A 23,023-nucleotide genomic window follows, 5' to 3' on the forward strand; every position below is an offset into this window, starting at 1 on the left:
GCTAAGGTGATATCTGGAAGCTAAAAGTGTGAATTTGGTCTCACTTACATATATATGATCATTGAAATGGCATCAACAAATAAAAGTTCAAGGAATGGGCCGGGGATTTAACTCAGTGGTTCTGCTGCCTGCCTCACAAGCACAAAGACCTGAGTTCGATTCCTGGTGCCCAAAAAAAAAAAAAGTTCAGGAAATGACATAGTACTTTTGAAGAAATCCTTAGTTTTAGGAGTTCTGGCGGTGGCCTTCTGTGGCAGAGAGAGGTAGATGTAAAAGTCAGGGAGGTAGGAAGACCATCGATAAGTATGCCCGCATCCAAACCAAAACACACTGTGGACAGTGTTATGACGCAGGCCAGATTATCCAAAGCTTGAGGGAATTTGAGAAACTGGTATTTTATCTGGTTTCCAAGAGGGCCTGTGACATCTTTTTAAAGGCAAAGGGACAGTTTTGGCTGCCTTGTGACTCGGGCATGCTACTTGGCTAAAGTGTAGCAAGCAACAAGAGATGTCCATGACCTGACCTCCTTTTCAGTCCTCCCACATGCTGCTTTTGCTTCTTAGTGCCACTGTATCTTTTTCTTATTTATCATATTTATTTTCTCTCTAGATTGTTAGGTCAGAAGGGTAAAAATATTTATCTGATTGACTAACTGCTATTTCCATTACCTACAACACTGTCATACAGTACCAACTTCAATGAATAATTGATCAATAAATATATGGAAATTATAATGATCTGAATAGCTGTCTTTTCTCTCAATATACAATGAATATACTGTCATCTTTATATTCTAACAATGCTTTGGCAAACTGGAGCTGATAAATGTTTTATTTACATCCGTATCAGAAGAGCAGTAGTAGAGATTTTGATTCAATTGATCTGAGTTTAAGTTTTGTTCTTAGTAATTTGACCCTAATTAAACTTCCAAACCTCTTTCTAAGCCGCACTTTGCTTAGCTTGAGTGGAATAAACTGTTACCTATGTTACAAGGCTGCTGAGAGGATTAAAGAAATAGGCTGGCATTGCGTTTACACCCAATAGACAACTGGTGTTTGCATTCTTTCTGTTGTGTAACCTGGAGTGAGTTACTTGACTTCACTGAACCTCAGTATTTTCATCTCTGAAAGGGGAAAATTAATCTTATTTGGTATTTGGAGTAACTGGGGAGATACAACATGCAAAGTGTCTGGCTGTAATGTTGCCTACACACATGAAGATCAGAAACACAATCAGACTGTTCTTTTTATGTGGCTCAGAGCAGACACTTGAACCAGACTGCTGAATTCAAATCCTGACTAGGTCTGGGGATTTAGTTCAGGGGTGCTGCCACCTGCCTCGCAAGCACAAGATCCTTAGTTCCATCCCTCGTTACCCCCACTACCACCAAAAGGACATTGAAGCGAACCCCTGAACCTTTTTCTTACGAGCTTTACTTGACGTCTCTGCCTCAGTTCCCATATCTGTACATTGGGAGAAAAAATAGTACTGGCCTTATAGGGGTATTACGAGAAAAATAGATAATGAACCTAGCACATGGTGTTTAAGAAATTATTCTTTATCCCTCCCCCCATATACCTGTTAACATGATTTTAACCTGGTGTGACCTGAGAAGGATGACTTGATTATGATAAATAGGGCTCTTTCTAATGAAGTTACTCGTGCTTAAAGGGGAAAATATAATAAAGCAACAAAAACTATAAAATCTCCTTTCGTGGTTTGACCTGGTTAAGAGTAGCTATGGTTTTGATTCTTCTGCATTGCAATGAAAAAGATACTCTCGCCTCAATTCTGGAGCCTCCATATTCAACAGCAGTGGCAACTTGGTTTGGATCTTATGTCTGGATAATCTTTTGTCACTTGGAAATCTGCCTCCATTTCCCTGCCCCCTGTTCTGCCAGCTGGTCTCCAGGAAAGGTTGGGAATGTAGTGTGAGTAGAAACCAGGAAGAAAAAGCAACAAAATTTTAGGAACAAGTGGCCAGTCTGGTAACTTTCGGGGTTACCTTGGGGGTATTTCTTTACTAGCAAACTCTACAATGTATTCCTTGCTCCCTCAATTCTTCAGTCCTATAAAAGGTAAAAACTCTACATGTGAAGAACTATGGAGTTGGTTACATCACTGAGGACTTGGCTGGATCTTTATTCATGTCTAAAACAGATTTAGAAAAGTAGCTACTTGAGATCAGCAGATTCATTTTCCATTCTTGTATCAAGCTACTGTTGCAAAATCTGTAGTGTGTGATGACATCCTCTTTCTGTTAGCAGAGTTCTTCTGGATCCACTCTTCGTAATTCATGGCCACCCCAAATCTCTCTCCCGCCCTCACCCTGTGCTGGCATGCTAAGTAGCTTCAGCTCTGGTGCCAGCTCCTATTGATTACAGTGATTGCCTGGAGTGCCACGTTGAGGAGAACTGAGTGGCCACATACAGGCTTTGGAGTGATTAATTAGAAAAGTCTGCTGTGCCATGGGAGAGGAGGTAACTGCAGCATATGCGTCATGCATTTTCTGAACTTTATGGATTCCTCGATGGGGCTCAACCTTGGGGACTCAGTTTCGTTTCATGTCTGTGTATTTTTATCTTTTAAGTAGTATTTCTATCTGTTTATCCCACAGTAAAATAGAAGTAAATTTGAAATCATTTAATAGGTTGGCTTATATAAGAATTACTTATGTTTGTTTTTTATCACTTGTCTAAATTGTTTTTTGTTCTCTTATTAAATGAATAAATGATTCTCCAAGCTTTTTATGAGTTTCTCTTGCTTAGGTGATACATAATTTTAATCTTCTGTTTTGTAACTTTGGCCTATAATACTACTAAATTCTGGAGTATTTTCACTTTTTTTTTTTTTGCAGAGCCTTGGATCAAAAACTCAGAACCTTGTGCTTGCTAGGCGCAGGGCAAGGTGCCACTAAGCTATATCCCCAGCCCCTTCTCACTAATTGAAATGTTGATAAATTAACATGAACCAATAAGCAAGTTTTTGAATAACAGGATGGTTCTGACATTGTGTAACTAAAGAATATATAGATTATTGGCAGTACATTGAGCTCCATAGAAACAGCGCCGAGGCAAGTGAGAGCCGGAGGGGTACTGGGTGACTCTGTGCCTCGCTGAGGAAAACAAGTAAACATGGGCAAAGGAGATCCTAAGAAGCCGAGAGGCAAAATGTCATCATATGCATTCTTTGTGCACACTTGCTTCTCAGAGTTTTCTAAGAAGTGCTCAGAGAGGTGGAAGACCATGTCTGCTAAAGAGAAAGGAAAATTTGAAGACATGGCAAAGGCGGACAAGGCCAGTTATGAATGAGAAATGAAAACCTATATTCCTCCTAAAGGAGAAACAAAAAAGAAGTTCAAGGATCCCAATGCGCCCAAGAGGCCCCCTTCAGCCTTCTTCTTGTTCTGTTCTGAGTATCGCCCAAAAATCAAAGGAGAACATCCTGGCCTCTCCATTGGTGATGTTGCGAAGAAACTGGGAGAAATGTGGAATAACACTGCAGCAGATGACAAGCAGCCTTACGAGAAGAAGGCTGCTAAGCTGAAGGAAAAGTGTGAAAAGGACATCGCCGCCTACCGAGCTAAAGGAAAACCTGATGCAGCAAAAAAGGGAGTTGTCAAGGCTGAAAAGAGCAAGAAAAAGATGGAAGAGGAGGAGGAGGAGGAAGATGAAGAGGATGATGAGGAGGAGGAAGATGAATTCAAGGCTGAAAAGAGCAAGAAAAAGATGGAAGAGGAGGAGGAGGAGGAAGATGAAGAGGATGAGGAGGAGGATGAAGATGAAGAAGAAGATGTATAGTTAACACACTACCAAATGTGTCTTTAGATAGCCCTGTCCTGGTATTTCAATAGCCACTAACCTTGCCTGGTACAGTATGGGGGTTGTAAATTGGCATGGAAATTTAAAGCAGATTCTTGTTGGTGCACAGCACAAATTAGTTATATATGGGGACGGTAGTTTTTCATCTTCAGTTGTCTCTGATGCAGCTTATATGAAATGTTCTGTTAACTGAATACCACTCTGTAATTGCAAAAAAAAAAAAAGTTGCAGCTGTTGTGTTGACATTCTGAATGCTTCTAAATAAATACAATTTTTTTATTAAAAAAAAGAATATATAGATTACGCTAGTTCATGTGCAACACATTTTGTTCATGAAATCTTTCAAAGAGGCTATCTTTGCTCCATTGAAGGTGTTTGGCTCCTTTGTCAAAGATGAAGTGGCTGAGTATGTCAGAGTTTTTTCTGCATCTTCTAATCTATTCCACTGATCCTCCGGTCTGTTTCTTTTGTCAGTACCATGCTGTTTTTATTACAGTAGCTTTGTAGTATAATTTCCAGTTGAGAATAGTGATACCCCTACCTTGTCTTTGTTCTTTAGAATTGCTTTTGCTGTTCTAGGTCTCTTCTGGTTACAAGTGAACTTATGGATTGTTTTCTCAAGATCTGTGAAGTTGAGGCCATACTCTTAAGTGAAATAAATACTAAATAGTTTATCTGGTGTGAGAAACTGAAAGTATAGATAAGGATTAAAATGTATAATTGATAATGTGAAATTGGAAGAAAAAGTCCGAAGGGGAAGGGGAAGTGGGAGGAGTTGGGGAAAGGAATAAATATGAGAAAAGGAAAAAAATGTAAACAAAATCTTTTAAATAGGGATGGAGGGTTTGAGGTGAGGGCAGGGGAATGGGGAAAAATAAAAACCAAGATATATAAAGGTACAAATTCCCAATAATGAATGTCAGCATATTGTATAACTGAAATGTGTCAGTAAAATTAATGAATAAAAAATGTATATAATTAGACTTTTTAAATATACATAACAAAAATTTACTGTTTTAACCATTTTAAAATGCACAGTTCTATAGCATTAAATGCTGTACGACATATACCTCCAGGATGCTTTCATTTTCCCTGCCTGTAAAACTCCTACTCATTAAATGTAACTTCCCATTTCTCTTCTTCCTGCTCACTGGCAGCCGTCATTCTCATTTCTGCCTCTATGAATTTAACTCATTTAGATACTTTATATAAAGGGAATTATACAGTATTTGTCTGTTACTGGCATATTTCACTCAGCATAATATCTTCACATTTCATCCTTATTGTAGCATGTGTCAAAAATTCCTTTCTTTTTACAGCCAAATAACGTTCCATTGTATGTACATGCCATATCTTTTTTTTTTTAATTTACTCACTGTCTATTGTGAGTACTACAGGTATGAATATATATGTATTTATATCTACTAATTCATTTCAGTTCTTTTGGGTTTATATACAGAAATGGAATTGCTGGATTACAGTTTGTGACAAGTCATGCCACTTTACTTTCCTCAGTGGCTGCCCCATTTTGCATGCCACGAGCAATGCACAAAGGTTCTAATTTTGCCATATCTTCACCATTACTTGTTATTTTCTACTCTTCTTTCTTTCTTTTCTTTTCTTTTTTTTTTTTTTCTTTTTGTACTTGGAATCGAACTCAGGAGCTTGTGCTTGCAAGGCAGGCAGCAGCACCACTGAGCTACGTCCCCAGCCCTCTACTCTTTTGATAATAGCAATTCTTAGGGGTAAGATGCAATAACTTGCTGTGGTGATTTTTGTCATTTCTTTTTTAGGGAAATGTCACTCACGATCTTTGCTCACTTTTCAGTCAGGGTTTTTTTGTTTTGTAAGTGTTCTTTATATATTTGGATATCAATCATTTATCAAATGTGTGATCACATAGTATTTTTTTCCATTCTGTGGGTTACATTTAGGTCTTTGAATTATTTTGATTCAAGCATTGGATTCTAATGTTGGATTCAGATCCATCCTTTTTGCATGAGGATATTCGGTGTTAGCCACACGATTTGTTGAAAAGACTACCCTTTCCCCATAGAACTGTCTTGGCACTTTTGTCAAAAATCATAGCTATGTACAGGTTTATTTCTGGGCAGTATTTTACTCTGTAAGGTTAAAAATGTAGTGTCATCCATTCTCAGTGTTACTGCATTAGTTTTCTAATGATCTTCCCTAATTTAAGCATCATTTCTGATTTGTTTCTTCTGTTGCGTTTGTGATAATACTTTGTAAGTTTTGCCTGCTTTTTTGTTTTGGGTCCCTGAGGACCCTAGTGCCTTAGTGTCATTTGTATTGAACAACTGTTTTTTGAATGAAGTTTATTAGAGGTAAAAAAAGAAAAACAAAGACATCAGAAAAAGTTTAAAATTGCTTTTCCATTATTATAAAGTATTACCATGAATTTTGGAACTTTAGGGAAAGCTTTTTTCCACTAATGCCATATACCCTCCTTTCTGATAACTTGCTATTGTAACTGCAGTTGTTACTACCCTCTGACTAACAAGGATAAATACTTAAAACAATATTTTAAGAGGAGGGAGAGCCGAAGGAGAAGGCAAAAGAAGGTGAGGGGAAGGTGAGAGAAATAGACCTTTTTGCAAAGTATTTTAACAAATGACACTTGAAGTTGAATCAGAATTGGCTTGGGGTGCTAAGAAATGGTGTTACACTGTGAGATGCAGTCTCATAGGCAGATGTAAAACACATGTTCCTTAGCACCTTTAGTCACAAGTTCCTCTTATCTGGAACAGATGAATAATTATTTGCTTCATGATATAGTATCTTCACAAAGAGTAGATTTTGGTCTAACTTTGACAGTTTTATTTGTATGGCCAAATTTGATTAAATGCAAACTTCCATTTGATCTTCATTAAAACAGGATCTCAAATCATTCAGAGTTTAATATCCATGACCTTTGTGGACAGAGGGATGACTGAGCCAAATTCTTCCTGTGCTGTAATATTGTGTGGTTGGTGCTCTCTCTTTGAGACAGTTGAATATAAGGGAAATGGAGAACAGCAGTTAAAAGAGCAAATCATATTAACCCACATGTGTTGAGGTTGGCTAGAGATCTGTAAGGTATCAGTCAGTTGGTCACAGGACCTGTTGCAACTCTTCTGTTCTTGACACCTAGTTCTCTTTCATATTTCAAAGATGCAGTATAATCTAGTCTCACCTTTGGTTTTTTACTTAACATTTCTGGAGGTTTCTTCCTTAAGTAATATGTAATAAAAGCTAAGTACTTGAAAAGTCTAACTTCTCAAGGTGGTAATATCCAAGCCTGGAAGTTTGAAATTGATGATTTTGAGAGTCTCAGAATTAGATAGCCTTCACTTTCTTTTTAACCTCCAGACTACAAATTCATTTAGTCATAGAAGCTTTCAGATACTTATTAAGGTATAATACCATTCTCAGAGGGCTGGAATACTCGGTGAATCCAATTATTGTGGTGTATAATCATCTTTGAGTCTTCTGCATTTTTAGAAGTCCAGAACATGTAAGGTTTTAAATAATGATAAGCTATTAAAGTTCTCATTCTTGATAACAGATCATTTAATTTCAGTTTTAACCTAGTGGTACTCTGGTGACTTAACAGAATAAGTGAACCTTTTAAAGACAACTTACCTAGAGTGTTTATATATGCATTAATTGGGAAGAATGCTGTAGTTTGAAGCCTCTAAAATCCTTGGATGAAGTACGTATATTGAGATGGAAATATATAGTGTGCTATTTGTGTGTTACTTCATTTCATAAAGTGGTAACTTGGCAGTCATATTTAGAAGTAATTGCACTCTATAGTCCTTCTCCTCAGCCCTCTCTTGTGTGGATATAATCTACTGTAGTAGTATCATAGACATTTATGCACTGCTGTTTGCATAAGCCTTGTTTGCATAAGCCTTTCATTAGAAATAACCCAACAAAATAGCACTCTTTGCTAGTTTAGTTCATTTGGGTCTTTTCTAAGGCTCATTTGCCCACATGTCAGAAGAATGAAATCTCTGGCTAGTGTTGGTAGGATGTCATCCACAAACAGTATATTCAGATAGATTTTTCTTCTGTCCCTGGCTTACCTAGGAGATTAGGGGCCTAAGAGACATATTTCTGTACAGATCTATGCCTATTGGAAACAGCAGTTGGCCACTATTACATCTTGTGTTATTTTCCTATTGGTGAAACTTTGTTCATTGCATTTAAAAATGTATTGAACAGGGCCAAGGATTTATCTCAGTGGTGCCGCCACATTCCTCCTAAGCACAAGGTTTTGAGTTGATCCCTGGTACCCCCACCAATGTATTTAATAAGTAGATTAACTTCTATGACATTTTAATATGTTTTTAAAACCTGATGTTTAGCTATAATATATAATTTCAGTGCTGATACTAAGGCTTAATTAGTATTGTAAGTGACTTAAATGTTTGACCATGCTACAACTTGTTGAGCAGGTCACCTTTATTTTATTTTAATCATAGGAAAAAATTTAAATTTGTGGTCGGAGGGTATAAAGAAATCTTTTCAGTTGGATGTGATGACACACACCTGTAATATCATCCTGGAAGGCTGAGGCATGAGAATTATAAGTTCAAGTATAATCTGTGCAGGTTACCGACTTAGTGAGACTGTGATGCAAAATGAAAACTAAAAAGGCTAGAATGTAGTTCAGTGTAAAGGCCCTGTGTTCAACCCTCAATACTTTTTTAAATACTCAATATTTTTTTAAATCTTTGTAAATTAAAGATTTCATATAAGAGACTCAGTTCTTTGACATTTGTATTATAGAGATGACAGTGCTATAGTAAACCATGTGCTCTCTGCCCAGCTTAAGAAGTTATTAACATTGTGCCATATTTATTTATTTATGGTGCAAGGGATTGAACTCAGGACCTTTCACTTAGGAGGCAGGCGGCGAAACCATTGAGCTAAATCCCCGGCCCTGTGTCGTATTTTTAAATTGTGAAACAACATTATTAAAAGTTCGATAATTAGAATGGAAATTTGTGATCCTATCTACCTTAACCCAACTGTCATTGTTTCACTTATTCTCTTCCACTATTTTTTTTTTCTGAGTGATATTTTTCATTTTTTCCTTTAAAGCTGTAAAATGCAGATTATTTTTCTTTTGCTGAGTGTCATGTCAAATTAATAACTAGTAGTGGCTATAACACATTGCATACCCTGTACATAAATTCAAATCAAAGTATACTCCAAGGCCTTGCTCTTTCCTCCTTGTAAAGTGGCCTATTCAAAGGAAATTTTTTCATGTTGCTACATAATAACCTTTTAAGGATAAAGAAATGTCGGTACAAAAGGTTTGGCCACGGTATATATGGAGTCAGTGCAAGGCTCTCATGCTTCTAAGCATGCAGAAGGCTGAAAAGTACCATCTCTCCCCTCCCCGCTGATACTGACAAAGAGAACCCATATGCGTAGCAGACCCACTTCCATTATCTCCCTATCTTAAAGCCATTCTGCCCCATAGCAAAAACTAACCATGAATTAAAAATCTGTCATAAAGACAGTATTGGTTTATTATGCGGAATGTGTACACCGGAGAGTAGAGAATCTTGAAGACCCATTTTAGAATTCTATTTACCACAAGCTCACAATTGGAAACAGTTCAAATGTCCATCAACAAGAGAGTGGATAAACAAACTTGTATATTCATGTAATGTAATATTCTTCGGAAGAAAAAGGAATTATTAATACGTGTAGTAATGTGAATGAGTCTCTAAAACTTTATACTGAAAGAAACCAGGACTAAAGAACATTTACCATATGATTCTATGTATTTGAAGTTCTACAAAGTAAAGCTAATACCTGATAACAGATAATGAGAATATAGTAGCTGTTTAGCCAGACAGGGAGTGGAGATTTTCGAGAGCATAAAAGTATTCTCGTTAGGAGTATGGATTCCACAGCTGTGTTCATTTGTCTTAACTCTTTAACTTTACTCTGAAGATCTGTATATTGCACTGAAAATAAATTGTTTATTAATTTGAAAGAAAAACATTATTCTTTTGAATCCTTGTTTGACCTTTCACTATGCTTCTGGATTAAGAAATGAACCAGGATTGTAATACAACCACCATCATAAAATGTTAAAGGTAGTAACAGCTTTACCCATTGTCTTGTCTAAGCCTCTCATAAACACTACTGCCTTGGTGAAGAAAAAATTTAAAATTGCTAATGATAAAATCTGCTGTAGCCACCTTCTGCATTCAGGAGGAAAGTTAGGTGATTTTACCAATTTGTGTATGCCAGCAGAAAATACGACAGAGGGACAGATATGCTAACAGCAATACATCTTGAAGTGTAAGCACAGAATCTGGAACGAGACATTTTACTTAGATGTGTTTGGCAGGAGACATTTTCTTACCATGAATGATCTGATCAGAGAAATGCACAGCATTTTGCTATTTCCTAGGGCCTGGTTGAAAAATAATTTGTCAAAAGCTCCATTGTGGTTAATAAAGGACATGTGGTGGTAATGTTTGAGTGTCTGCGACCTCACCCTTCCTCTGTGGAAATGATTTATAAGATCACCAAAGGTTTCATGACCTTGTGAGCAGAAAAAGGCCATATAGTATTTGCATAGATGGATTTCACAAACTGCCCAGCAGTTTTTATTCCTGTCTTTAAAAAGTTTTCTCTCACATCGCTGGCCATTGAATTAATTTCATGATGTCCTATCTAATGATTGACTTGCAGTTTTATGTATATAATGAAAATTAGGTAGCTGTTAAAATCACTGTAACTTTGAAAGGACTTTAAATAATTACTTTAGTTATATTCTGAAGTGTTTACTTATGCTATAGTTTTTTTTTTATTACGAGGTGTTGTCATGGGATGGCATTCTAAATTTTTATATTTATTTTCTTAGTCTCTAACATATTTTATTTTCTGGTTGGATTTCTTTGCTCAGATACTTATGGAAACTTGTGCTCCCTGACACCTTACTAATCATTTCAGGTGCTTAGAAGATAAGTTTGTCTTCCATAGTGCCCAAGGTTTCTTTCATGACTTACGATGACCTTCTTAATACCCACTTTATCCTACTTGAGTTATTTGCATATTGAGTGGTTCAAATAGTTAAGTGTTTTGGAATTAGAATTGTCAAATTCTTTTGAATCCTGAGAATTTAACAGTTTTTGTATAGATAAGTTTTATGTGATAATGAGAATTCCTTCTGTTTGGTTGCAAGAATTTAACAATTCTTTTTTTTTTCCCGCTGTAGCATTTACTTATGAATAATGCAGTGTATGTAAAATGATTCTGTGAAATGAAGACTACTTAGATCTCCTGGTAGTAAAATAATTCTTTAAAATAACTACACATGAGAAGACAAATACTGTATGATTTCACTATTAGGTATCTAAAGTAGTCAAATTCATAGAAGCAGAATAATGTTGAAGGAGGCTTGGAGGAAAGAGGAAGATGTAGGATTGTTTAAGGGGTGTAAATTTCAGTTTTGCTAGATGAAATAGTTCAATAAACAGTGAATGTACTTAGCACTATTCATACACTTAAAAATGATTTAGATGAGAAATTTGATGTGTATTTTGCCATGTTTCAAACTTAAATGTATGTATTAAAATATCTAATCTACCTTTGAGTTGAAACTAGTTACAACCAAGAAATATAAACTATAGTTTATATTAATCTATTGAATTTATTAAATTTCAGATTAAAATTCTTTCTTTTTGTCTCTTACATGTGCTTTCCCCATTGCATGTTGTGTAACTGTGGTTTTCTTCTGGGCAACTCCATATCACTTCTTTTTCTTCACCTTCAGCTACCTAGCACTCTTATGATTTAAACTTCTTCCCAAAATTGCTTGCTGCTTGATGGATTAAAATCAAATTTTAATATGAAATAAAGATTTGCTTATTATCTTAGTTTAATCACTATTCAGTATATACATAAATCAAACATTACATTGTAGGTGTTTACATAGTAAAAATGTTTACACAGTAAAAAAAATGAATTATTGAACTAGATCATTGCCAAAGATATTTTAGGCATATGAAATAATCTGCTGTCTTTCTCTAGAACTTTTACCTGTTGCTTAGGTACATTAAAGAAAAAGTTATAGAGTGTGTCAGGCTCTGTGCTAGTGTTTCACAGTATGTTTTGAGAGTTGACTATTTGTCAGAAATAGATCAAATTGACCAGACTCAAGGACTTTTTATTTTAAGATTTTTTTGACCATGGATGCTTATCTTCTTGAAACACTTGTGAATTACTTAATGAGGATATATTCCTAATTAGATTATGTTTTGGTGTTAAAATGTATGCTTTACTGATACAGAAAATTAATTCCCTGCATGTGAATAGCTTAATGTCACCGAAGTGTTCATTATGCTAGATTTGTCAGATTTATATCTTGGGGGCAAAGCTCAAGAGAGAAGAAGAGAGTACATATTTCCATCTAACTGTCCTACTTCTCAGTGCTGCGTTTAGAGGAAGTGTTCGTGGCCAGAGTGCTGCATCTAGTGAAAGACTGCATCAAAATGTTTGTTTTGAGCATTTACTTTTACCAGCAGTTCTAGAAATTGTATTTTCATTTTAGAGTATACCTTTTTTATTATGAGAATTCCACAGAATACATAATTTTAGACGTGTGTGTGTACGTTTCTCGCACGTGTGTGACTGAGACTGTGTGTGTGTTTGTGAGAAAGAGAGGAAAAAGACATCCCCTTAATAGCAGGAGGGGGTAGAGGCTTACTCAGTCTATTATCATAAAGCTCTGCTAATGTAGCTTCTGAGTCATGTGACTGCAGAAAAGGCTATTATCTCAATGAAAAGGAAACCGGTTTTTAGAGCAAGCAGTAGAATAGAAGCAGGAAGAATTTTCGAGTGTTCCACCATGCTGGATTGTCAAAGGGGGATCTGTCTGATCAGCAGCTAAAAAAGGATTTGTGTGGCTAGTTTGTCAGCTATCGTTATAAGCAAACGTTAGAGGAGATGAGCAGCGGGGTGCTCAGCATGTGCTTGATTTTACATCAAGACATAATGTGGTTTGGGGTTAATAGAGATTTATCTCTGAAGCAGTACATTTATTGCTAATTGGCAGGGGTTGTATTCTGTTTTGAGGAGAGATGTGTGGTATTTGTACTTACATCACCGGTGAAGAAGATAAAGAGACCTGCTGAGCTCTGACTTGAACTGCAGAGGCTGTGGACAATTACAAGGTGTGTTTCAGAAGTGCTGTGACTTAATATTTGGTAATGATCTGGGAATTCTGTGTGCTTGTCGATTGGATGTGTGTGCATTTTTGAAGGGGGAACTGAGCGTGACAACCAGGCAGTGATAATGTTCTTAGGAACAAATAGATACAGTGTGACCCAAATTGATTCTGTGGTCCTTATTTCTTTTGTGTTTGCTTAGTGTTTAAAGATTACTTGCAGATCATGTGGCCAGTTTCATGCTTGCTTTGGGGAATGTTTTGGCAAGCATTTTCTAACATTCAGAAGAATTTTATATCTTTAAGATTCAAGTGTTTACTAGGAGAAAGATGTAATAACCATAAGCTTTATATTTGTATTTTCATGTTTATTTTATATTGCCCTTTTGTAATTCCAAGCTTTAAAAAGATCTTTGCAGTAATTTTTTTACTTTTTGAATAGATGATAAATAGAAAATTTGGGGAGGATCTGAAGCCTCTTTTAAATGATTCTGTTGTTATATACAGTATCTAAGTTTCTGTGTTTGATTTGTATGCTACTGTATGCAGAAAACTAAATAATATTAGGTTAATTTTCAGATTGTACTTGCCACTTTTGCTCATGATATTGCTATTAATTGACTTAGCAGTTTGTACCTTTCTCTTAACCTTGGGAAGTGTGATACTTAAAGATCGAGGTTGGTAAAAGATAACCATAAGTTTGGGCTGAAAAGGGTTAAGTATTACACAAGGTTGGCCTGAGGATTAATTTGTTACTTTTTTTCTTTTTAGTTCTAGAATATGCTCGATTTGGGTGGTATGTGTATATTTCCAAATCAAATACGATTTTGAAATTAAACTATATTCCTTCTGAACTAAACAGTTTGCTTCTGAAATTGAACTCAGAGGAGGTAAGAAAGCTATCAGGCTATTCATGCAATATATAGACAGTTTAGCAAAAAATTAATTCTTGCTATCTTTTCCAATAAAAGGTGATGAGAGCAACTCAAACATAATTTTAATTATACTGAGTGCATGAGACGTTCCTTCCTTATAGGATCTACAAACCATATCTTAGTAAGATACTGTTTAATAAATCACCTTATAAAATGAGATTGTTAAAAAAAACACTGGTACCTTATTTTAGTCTTATCTACATAACAAGACAGTTTGGTTTAAAAAAACAGTTGACTGTAGTACCTCTTATCATTCTGGATTTTTTTTTTTTAACTATAGAACTCTCCCTTATTCTTTAAGTAGGCTGAAACATTTAGACTCAAAAGGTACTAGTATTGTACATTAGATATTTTGAATAATAAAAATCTCAAAGCTGGGTTGTTTGACCTTTCTTTTTTGTTGTTGTTTTTTGAGACAGGGTCTCACTATGTAGTTGAGACTGAACTGGAACTCACTTATGTAGCCCAGGTTGGTGTGATCCTCCTGCCTCAGCCTTCCAAGTGCTGGGATTATAGGCATGCACCACCAAGCCCAGCTTTTTGTTTGACCTTTCTTTATTTCCCTTTGTTTGTCCTTTTTCAATTTATGTTACCTGATATAAAAATCTTCAAATGATCCAAGAATTTTGGAACACTTCAAGGTATTTTTATTAAGCATCAACTGTTATTTCAAGATACTCTGAAACACTATGAGAAAATAAAAGCAAGTAAAAGTGCAATCCAATTACACATTTTGGTAATTTGCATTGGAACCTGATCTCAGTAAATGTAGTAATTATCCTAAATCTTGGATTAATTTTAAATGTTTGAAGGAATTTTGTGTTGATTTTTTTCTAGCTATTAAGACTACTTTCCTGATTACTTTGTGCATGGTTTTTCATGTTGAAAGAGTTTATTTAGGTAGTTTTATCTGATCTACATTTATAATGCTTTATATTTTCATTGTCATAAAAGATGTTTACTTACAGGCTCTTGAACTGGAATAGTTTTTACTCTTGATAGTGTTTTCCACCTAACATACTGTGCATCAATCAGTCATTTATCTTTTTAAAGCACTATCATAAACAGGCTAATATACTGAGTTATCTAAAATCATCTCTACTTTTGGAGTTTGGGGAGAGAGGATGTACCCCAATTTTAACATTAGAGTTAGAAGAATTGGGTTTTACTGTTAGGTAGTGTCTAAACAAGCCAGATGACTAGCTTGCAAATCCTGCTACACTTCAGAATTCCAACCACAGTAATTAACCACAAATATTATAATCGGGTCTGATCTTGTCAGGCTGAGGGGGTTTGTTTCTTGGAGCTGTTTTGAATTTGTAGCAAAGATCTGGTAAGAAAAGATAGACTTAAAGGTGATCTTAGTGATTCAGTGTGGTAAAACTTCGTGAAATAGTATGTTCACAGGACCTTTTGGTTAATTTGAGAAAATAAATTTTTTGAGAAAGTTAAGTCAGGATTAAAGTACTGCCCTAATATTTTAAGCACAGTTAAATTCTCTGGAAGCAAAGAAAATATGAAATTCATAAAGTGAAAAAAATCTGTGGAATAGCCATCAAAATTTTCTAGAACACCTCAGAAATGATAAGAAAGGTCTGTCAATTGATTTACCTTACCCGTTTCTCTCACAGATGCTGTAGTCCTTGACATTATGATGTAAGACTTGGCATTTCTGGTGTGCCTTTCAGTTGCACCAATGACTCTTTTCTCCAAGTTTATAATAGGCATGCAGATTTACATCTTATAGTGTAAATCACTAATACAGGTAGAACAGAAACATGTATTTGTTTTATTTGGATTTTTAAAGATAACTTAGTTATTACCATTTACATTAATGATTTTATAAGAACACAAAATACTATAATCTAGACTGAAGGAATAATTCTTAGAGAATAAATATAAGAAATATGTTAACATAGATGCTACATGTTTGGTTTTATAATTCAAATTAAAATAGTAAATTAATTGGTTACATTAAAGGTTATAAAAGCATGTGCCATTAAACTTATATTTACAATGCATGCTTTGTTTTCGTAAATCTTCAGACTTTAGTTAAAATGAATGATAGATCTTATGTTGATATTCCTCAGATAATAAAAACCTAATAAGTTGTTTCATTTGCCTTTCTAAATTTTGCTTCACTTTAAAGAATGAAAATGTTAATTTTTATATGTTGTTTTTACGTGTGCTTGTTAAACATAACATTTTGTAGTCTTCCCCTTTCCCTCATCCTTTAATGAGAAAAACTATTAGCATAGCGGTATTAAGTTTTCTTAACCATGAAACTAATCTTAATGTTGAGATAGAACTTGATAAGTCCTGGTCACTGTCCTGTGGACTTTTCATGTATGATTCAGTTAGTCTTCATAATACCAGTGGATATGCTATCCTATGCCTATTTTACAGTTGAGGAAACTGAGTCACAGAAAGTGCAAGTAACTTGTCCAAGTTCACACAACTAATAGGGAGTGGAGCAGGATTGAAACCCAGGTAATTTGCCCCCAGATTTGCTGAATTCAGTGGAGTTGCTGATTTTTCCTAGAATGAGTACAGGATGAACATAAGGACAAGAGGAGAATTATGTGAAAGTGAAAATGATTTTTGTTTTTGAATGTTTGTACTTTTAATGATGTTTTATTTTTAAAATCTTAAAAGTAGGACCAGGGATTTACCTTAATGGCACTGCACCTGTCTCATGAGAGCAGGGTGCTGAGCTCAATCCCTGGTACCAAAAAAAAATGTTAAGAGTAAAAAACATCATTTGAAAGGTCTTTGATCTGCTCTGAAAAGAAGCATTTGTTATGCAGATGTACTCAGCTACCTCATCTTTGACAAAGGAGCTCACCATCCACAGTGGAGGAAAGATAGCCTCTTTAATAAATGGTGTTGGAAAAACTGGATGTCAACCTGCCACAGATTAAAATTAGACCCTTATCTTTCGCCATGCACTAAATTAAAATCCAAATGGATTAAAGATCTAAATATTAAAACAGAAACATTAAACTTGCTGGAAGGTAAGTTAGGCAGAACTCTGGAAGACATTGGTATAGGAAAAGACTTTATGAACAAATCCTCAGTAGCACGGGAACTAGCAGAAAGAATCAACAACTGGGATCTCATCTTACTAAAAAGCTTCTGTACTTCAAAAGAAACCATTAGCAGAACTAAGAGACAATCTACAATGTGGGAAAAAATTTTTACCAGCTGTACCTCAGACAAAGGACTATTATCAAGGATATATAAAGAACTCAAAACAATCAGTCCCCCCAAATATAAAGACCCGATCCAAAAATGGGCATCCGAAATGAACAGACATTTCTCATACAAAGAAGTGAAAGCAGCAAGAAAATATATGAAAAAATGTTCCACATCACTGGTCATTCGAGAGATGCAGATGAAAACAACACTGAGATTCCACCTCACCCCACAAAGAATGGCTGCTATCAAGAAATCACACAATAACAAATGTTGGCGGGGTTGTGGGGAGAAAGGAACCCTCCTCCATTGTTGGTGGGAGTGCAGACTAGTGCAACCACTATGGAAATCAATATGGAGATACCTCAAAGAGCTTGGACTGGAGGTTCCATTTGACCCAGCCATCCCTCTGTTGGGTATCTTTCCAAGAGAACTAAAAGAATCATATCACAGAGAAGTATGTGCACCCATGTTTATAGCGGCACAGTTTGTAATAGCTAAATCTTGGAAACAACCTATTTGCCCATCCGTTGGAAACTGGATAAAGAAGTTGTGGTTTTTCTATAAAATGGAATATTACTCAGCCATAAAGAGCGAGAGAATAGATTCATTCATAGGAAAATGGATACATATTGAAGATATACTCCTAAGTGAAATAAATAAGTCCCACATGTGTAAATACCAAATAGTTTCCCTGGTGTGAATATTCTGCAACAATGCATAAGATTCTAATAAGATTACTGACATTTAGAAATGGGAGGAAAGGAGCTAAAGGTGTAGGGAAGGTGTGATACGTAGGGGAAGAACAAAAAGGGAAAAGAAAAAAATGTGAGAGAATGAAAAGATGAAAATAAAGTGTTTGTAGATGGGGAGGGGGGGAGGGGGTGAAGGGAGGGCAGAGGTAAGGGGAAAAAATGAGAATCAAGACTTGCCATGTAAAGGTACATGATCCCAACAATGAATGTAACTGTACTGTATCCCTAAAATGTACCAATAAACTCAATAAAATTAAAAAAAAAAAAAGAAGCATTTGTTCATGGAAATTAACTCACAGCTAATTCAAAAATCTGTTTTAGAGCAAGGAAATCCATGGGGAACATTCACGTAGGGAAGCAGAGATTGTTAGGAGAGGAGGACTGTGAGTCGTGATGAGATTGGCACAACTATAGTTGTGGGATCTAAAAGATGCACGCTGCATAGTTTTTGTACTTAGCTGCTGTTTGTTTGTTTGTTTTTCCTTTTCTTTTTCAAAAGAGTACCTTGCTACTTCCAAGGTCCTTTACTCACAGCATTGCTAAGATAGAGCACTGAGGTATAAAACCCCAGAAAGCACATTGAGAACAACACTGGAATGTAATCTACTGACATGATTTGTTGTAAATCGTTTTTCAGCCATGCAGATTCTCGAGACAGGAATTTTGTCTGCATAATCTTTCAGATGGGGATCCATTTTTCTTCATCAAACTTTAATGATTTACATTTGTGTTAGTCACCTTTTTTGTTACAAAATACCTAAGGTAAGCTAACTATGTAAAGAAAAAAGATTTATTTTGGTAGATGGTTAGGATGACTCAAAGGCCATGTTTGAGCTACCACATTGTTTCAGCCTGTAATGATGATCTTCTTGCCAGTAGAGTCCCCAGGTGGCAGAGAGCTTATATATCTGTTTCTCTTCCTCATATTATAATGCAACCAGGATATAATGATGGGGGTTCTACACTAACAACCTTATCTAAATTTAGTAACGTTACAAAGGGCTCACCTCTCCATGCCATAGTCCAATTAAATTTTCATTCTGTTCATATTATAACGTATGACTTTGGTGTTAACTCCTGTGCCTGGGGGGTCGGGGGACAACTATAACCATAGCAGTAATGGTACCTGTGCTCCTGAGTGTGTTGTTCATTCTGGCAGACAGGTTTTACCTCATGAAATACCTTGATCTTTGGGAATGAGTCAAAAAATAAACTATAAATATAGCTTTATCACTTGTCCCTTGATGTAGCTTGCTTATTTGTGTTGACTTATTTCTAAAATGCAAAAAGAGCCAGTTTCACTTTTACAGTTAAATCCTCTTGCTCATTTAACAATTGTTTCTGTAAAATTTTTATTAGGTTCTTCACTAGAATAGGACAAGAGTAACTCTCTGGGTGTGGGTAGAGGATTGACCAGGGAACACTTGCAGAGACATGAAGATGGAGCTGACTCCTAGATCATGCTGGCTGGGGGGGATCTCAGGCACCTCACAAGATACCCCGAGCCTTTATCACTGCCCAGAAAGGTAGGCACAAGCCACAAGTGGCTTTTGAGTACCCAAAAGGTGACTAGTCTGAGTTGACTGTAAAATGTACCCAGATTTTAAGGCAAAATACAAAAAGGAAGGACAGTGGGAGAGGAGATGGGTGGACTATCTCACTGATAATTTTTTAAATACTGATCACACTTTGAGGTGGTAATATTTGTTTAGTGTTGGGCTCAATAAAATATATTACTAAATTTAATTTCATCTATTTTGATTTGAATGTGGCTGCTAGACCATTGATGGCTTGTGGTGTATTTGTTATCAGTGCTGCTTGGAGCAGAAAGGATTGTGTGCAAAGGAAGAAAATATTAAGTCGCACTTTTCCTTAGAAATAATGTGTCTGTACCAGACACCAGGGAAATAGTACAGAACAGGAAGATGTACCCTTTGTACCCTTTTTAACCCATACAGTCTAAATCAAGAACCTCATATTTGAAGTCCATGTTCCTTAGTATAGGACATAAAGGCTCTTTCATGGTTTGGATCTGCTCTGTCACCTTCATTCTCCAAACATTCTTATCTACTCTCTTGTTCTGCCTTCAGTGGACTACATTTGATTCTTGCTATTCATGGGAGTTATGGTGGTGTCTATGTAGTGAATTAGCAAATATTGAGCCATTTCTCCTATAGAAAATACAGGATTAGGTTCCTGTGAATATCTGTCACATTTTACTAAACTAAAGGACTTTAACAAAGTGTAGGGCTTTATGTGTGTGAATAGAGACATTTAACATATTGTTTTATAAACATTAGTACTGCAACTGAACAGTTCTTATCTAACATACGTCTTTTCTTCATACAACACATTACAACCTTCTTGCACTTACAGGCACCACGTAGCACTTTGGAACTTCACTTTGGGTCCATTTTAAACAGCAAAAGTGCGAATAAAAACAGATGCCCTGGATGGACAACAAAAAGGATACTTGTTTTACTTATGAGAGCTGGAGAAAACAGCGTCTGTCTGTATTATTTGTGGAGCACTTACTATGGGCTAGCTATTTTAGAACATAAGAACAGTAATAAAGGCAGCTAGTTTTTATGAAGAAGATTCTATACCAGCTTACTATTTTCTCACTTTATCTTATTTAACATGCATCCAAACTTGTGAAGTAAATACTGTTTCCAAATAGTACAGACAGGGAAACTAAAGCTCAGAAAGTTAGGTTCCTTTCCCCAGGTTATATGGGTGGTGAATGATGAGATCGACATGATTTCCATTATTATCTGGAGGCTCAGTGACCCCAGGACCAAGTTAGGCGAGCTCGCCAATTAAGTTTACCATTTCTAACGGGATTCTATTCTTGGTAGAAGGGAGTGAAATGACCTCTCACAGGCCCCAGGTTGCCCCAGAGAAACACCTTCTGGTTGAAATGACTGCGTGTGAAATGACTTTTGCCAGAGAGGTTGAAGAACCACTATGTATTTGTTGACTATAGTGACAAAGGTGCTCCTGTGTACTTCAGCTGCTTCCTTCTCTCATCTACCCAGCCCTCGGCCCTCTGACTGCATATCTTTTCTCTCTGTTTTAACTTGCATTCATTGGTTTGTATTGAATACAAATGTATCCCACATTAATCTGAGTTATTTCCACTCGACACTACCCTCCCTGCCACCTTGCTCTGGGAATTAAACCCAGGCCTCTTGCATCCCTGGCAAATGTTCTACCACTATGCTACATCCTAAACTCCTTGGTTTTGTTGTTGTTGTTTGTTTTTGGTACCAGGGATTGAACTCGGGACCTTGTACTTGCAAGACAGGTCGTGGAACCACTGAGCTAAATCCCCAGCCCCTCAACTCTTACTTCTACCCTTTGCCTGTTGTGAATAGTGCTTCTTGGATGATGGATGTGCATAATAATTTGTTTGAGATCCTGTTTCAGTTCTTTAGGGTATATGCTGCAAGTGGAATTGCTGGATCACTTAGTAATATACCTTTTGGGGAGGCATTACTGGGGATCACACAAGGGCCTCGCACTAGTTGGGAAGTGCTCTACCACTGAGCAAGTGCTCCAGGCCTGTGGTACTTTTTGAGAGCTCTCTAGCTGATTTTTAAATGAAAATGTAGGCCATGGTTAAGAACTTAGGGCAGTGATGGCAAACCGTTTTTAGAGCTTTCAGTTTATAACAAAAAGTGTGCTGTGGCAGGCAGGCTGTAGGTGACCTTTGATATAAAACAGGGGTCCATAAATGGTTTGAGCTAGTGACGTGGTAGGAAATTATGTCTTATGTGTGCTTTTAAGTTTTAGCTTTGATCAAATTCTCAGAAAAGTTTTATAAACCCCAGTGTAGTGTTAAGAATTGCTGAGAACCTTACTTTAAAATAGCCAAAAGATTTAAATAGACACTTCTGCAAAGAAGGTATGTAAATAAGCAAATTAGCACACAAAAACATGCTCACTGTCATTATTAAGAAAATTATTATTTATCAAACCCACAGTAAGACAGAATTTAAACACGCTAGGGTGTCCATCATAACAAAAGAATGAAAAATAATAATAAAAAATAATAAATGTTGGCAAAGATGTTGTGAAATTGTAACCATTGTACATTGCTGGTAGAATATAAAGTGATGTAGCTACTTTGACAACTCTTCAGAGATATAAACATAGAGTTCCAATATGATCTAACATTTCCATTCTCTCAGATACATCAAGGAAAATTAAAAGCTCTTGTGTAAAAGTGTATACACGAATTTTACAATAGCATTATTGATAGCACCCAAAAAATAGATGTTCAGATGTTCATCAACTGATTAATGGATAAAGAAAGTGTGGTATATCCATTATAATAGAATATTTGGCTATTAAAGAAGTACTAATGCATGCTACATTATTGCTCATTATGCTAATTAGGACAAGTGAGACAAGAAAGGTCATGTATTATGTGACCATATTTATATAAAATGTCCAGATCAGGCAATCCACAGAGACAGAAAGGAGATTAGTGGTTGCCAGGGCTGGGGAGAGGAACGAATGGAGAGTAATTATGTAATAAGAAAGAAGTTTTCTTTTTGGAGGAATGAAAATGCTCTGGAATTAGTATTGCAGTTGCACAACTCTATGAGTAGATTTAAAACACTTTTAAAGCCCAATAAAAGGGTGAATTTCAGCTAGGCATGGTGGTACATGGCTGCAGTCTCAGCACTCTGGGAAGCTGAAGCAGGAGGATTGCAAATTCTAGCCTTGCCTTGACAATCTAGCAAGATGCTATCTCGAAAAGGAAAGAAGTAATGAAGGGGGGACTGAGTAGTAGAGGGCATGGGAAATGTAACTCATTGTGAAAGACTTATCTGTAGTCCCAGTCTTGGGTGGGTTGAATTTTACAACATGTGAGTCAGTTTCAGTAAAGCTCATCAAAATAAATTTAAAAACAAAGATGACTGGAAAGAGGATTGCTTGGGCCAAGGTGGAATCCTAGATTACTCCAAAGAGGAAGAAGATCCCATAAAAGTGGATGTGGCACAGTTAAAGTCTGTATCTGGATATCGTTCCCCCCTGCCCCCCAAAGCTTTATGTGCTCAAAGGCAGGGCTTGTGGAAGGTCATTGGATTATTGGAGCTCTATAGCTGT

The 23,023-nt window shown here is 36.2% G+C and overlaps 1 protein-coding gene and 1 pseudogene across 4 annotated transcripts in view; both read left to right on the forward strand.

The window, feature by feature from the left end:
• Ncoa2 (nuclear receptor coactivator 2) overlaps window positions 1-23,023 on the forward strand; it is a 283,274-nt gene that overhangs the window by 139,187 nt on the left and 121,064 nt on the right. The window contains exon 1 of one of the 4 annotated variants that reach the window (XM_033760597.1): window positions 12,951-13,027. The exons of the other annotated variants lie outside the window; for them this stretch is intronic. The gene's annotated coding sequence lies outside the window, so the exon portion shown is untranslated. Of the gene's footprint in view, window positions 1-12,950; window positions 13,028-23,023 lie in introns of those variants that run through there. 4 annotated transcript variants of the gene reach the window in all.
• On the forward strand, window positions 3,021-5,148 carry LOC104851720 (annotated as a pseudogene).

Source organism: Fukomys damarensis, unplaced genomic scaffold (genome assembly GCF_012274545.1).
Source record: "Fukomys damarensis isolate Sample0158 unplaced genomic scaffold, DMR_v1.0_HiC HiC_scaffold_5, whole genome shotgun sequence".
In the NCBI taxonomy this organism is placed as follows: domain Eukaryota; kingdom Metazoa; phylum Chordata; class Mammalia; order Rodentia; family Bathyergidae; genus Fukomys; species Fukomys damarensis.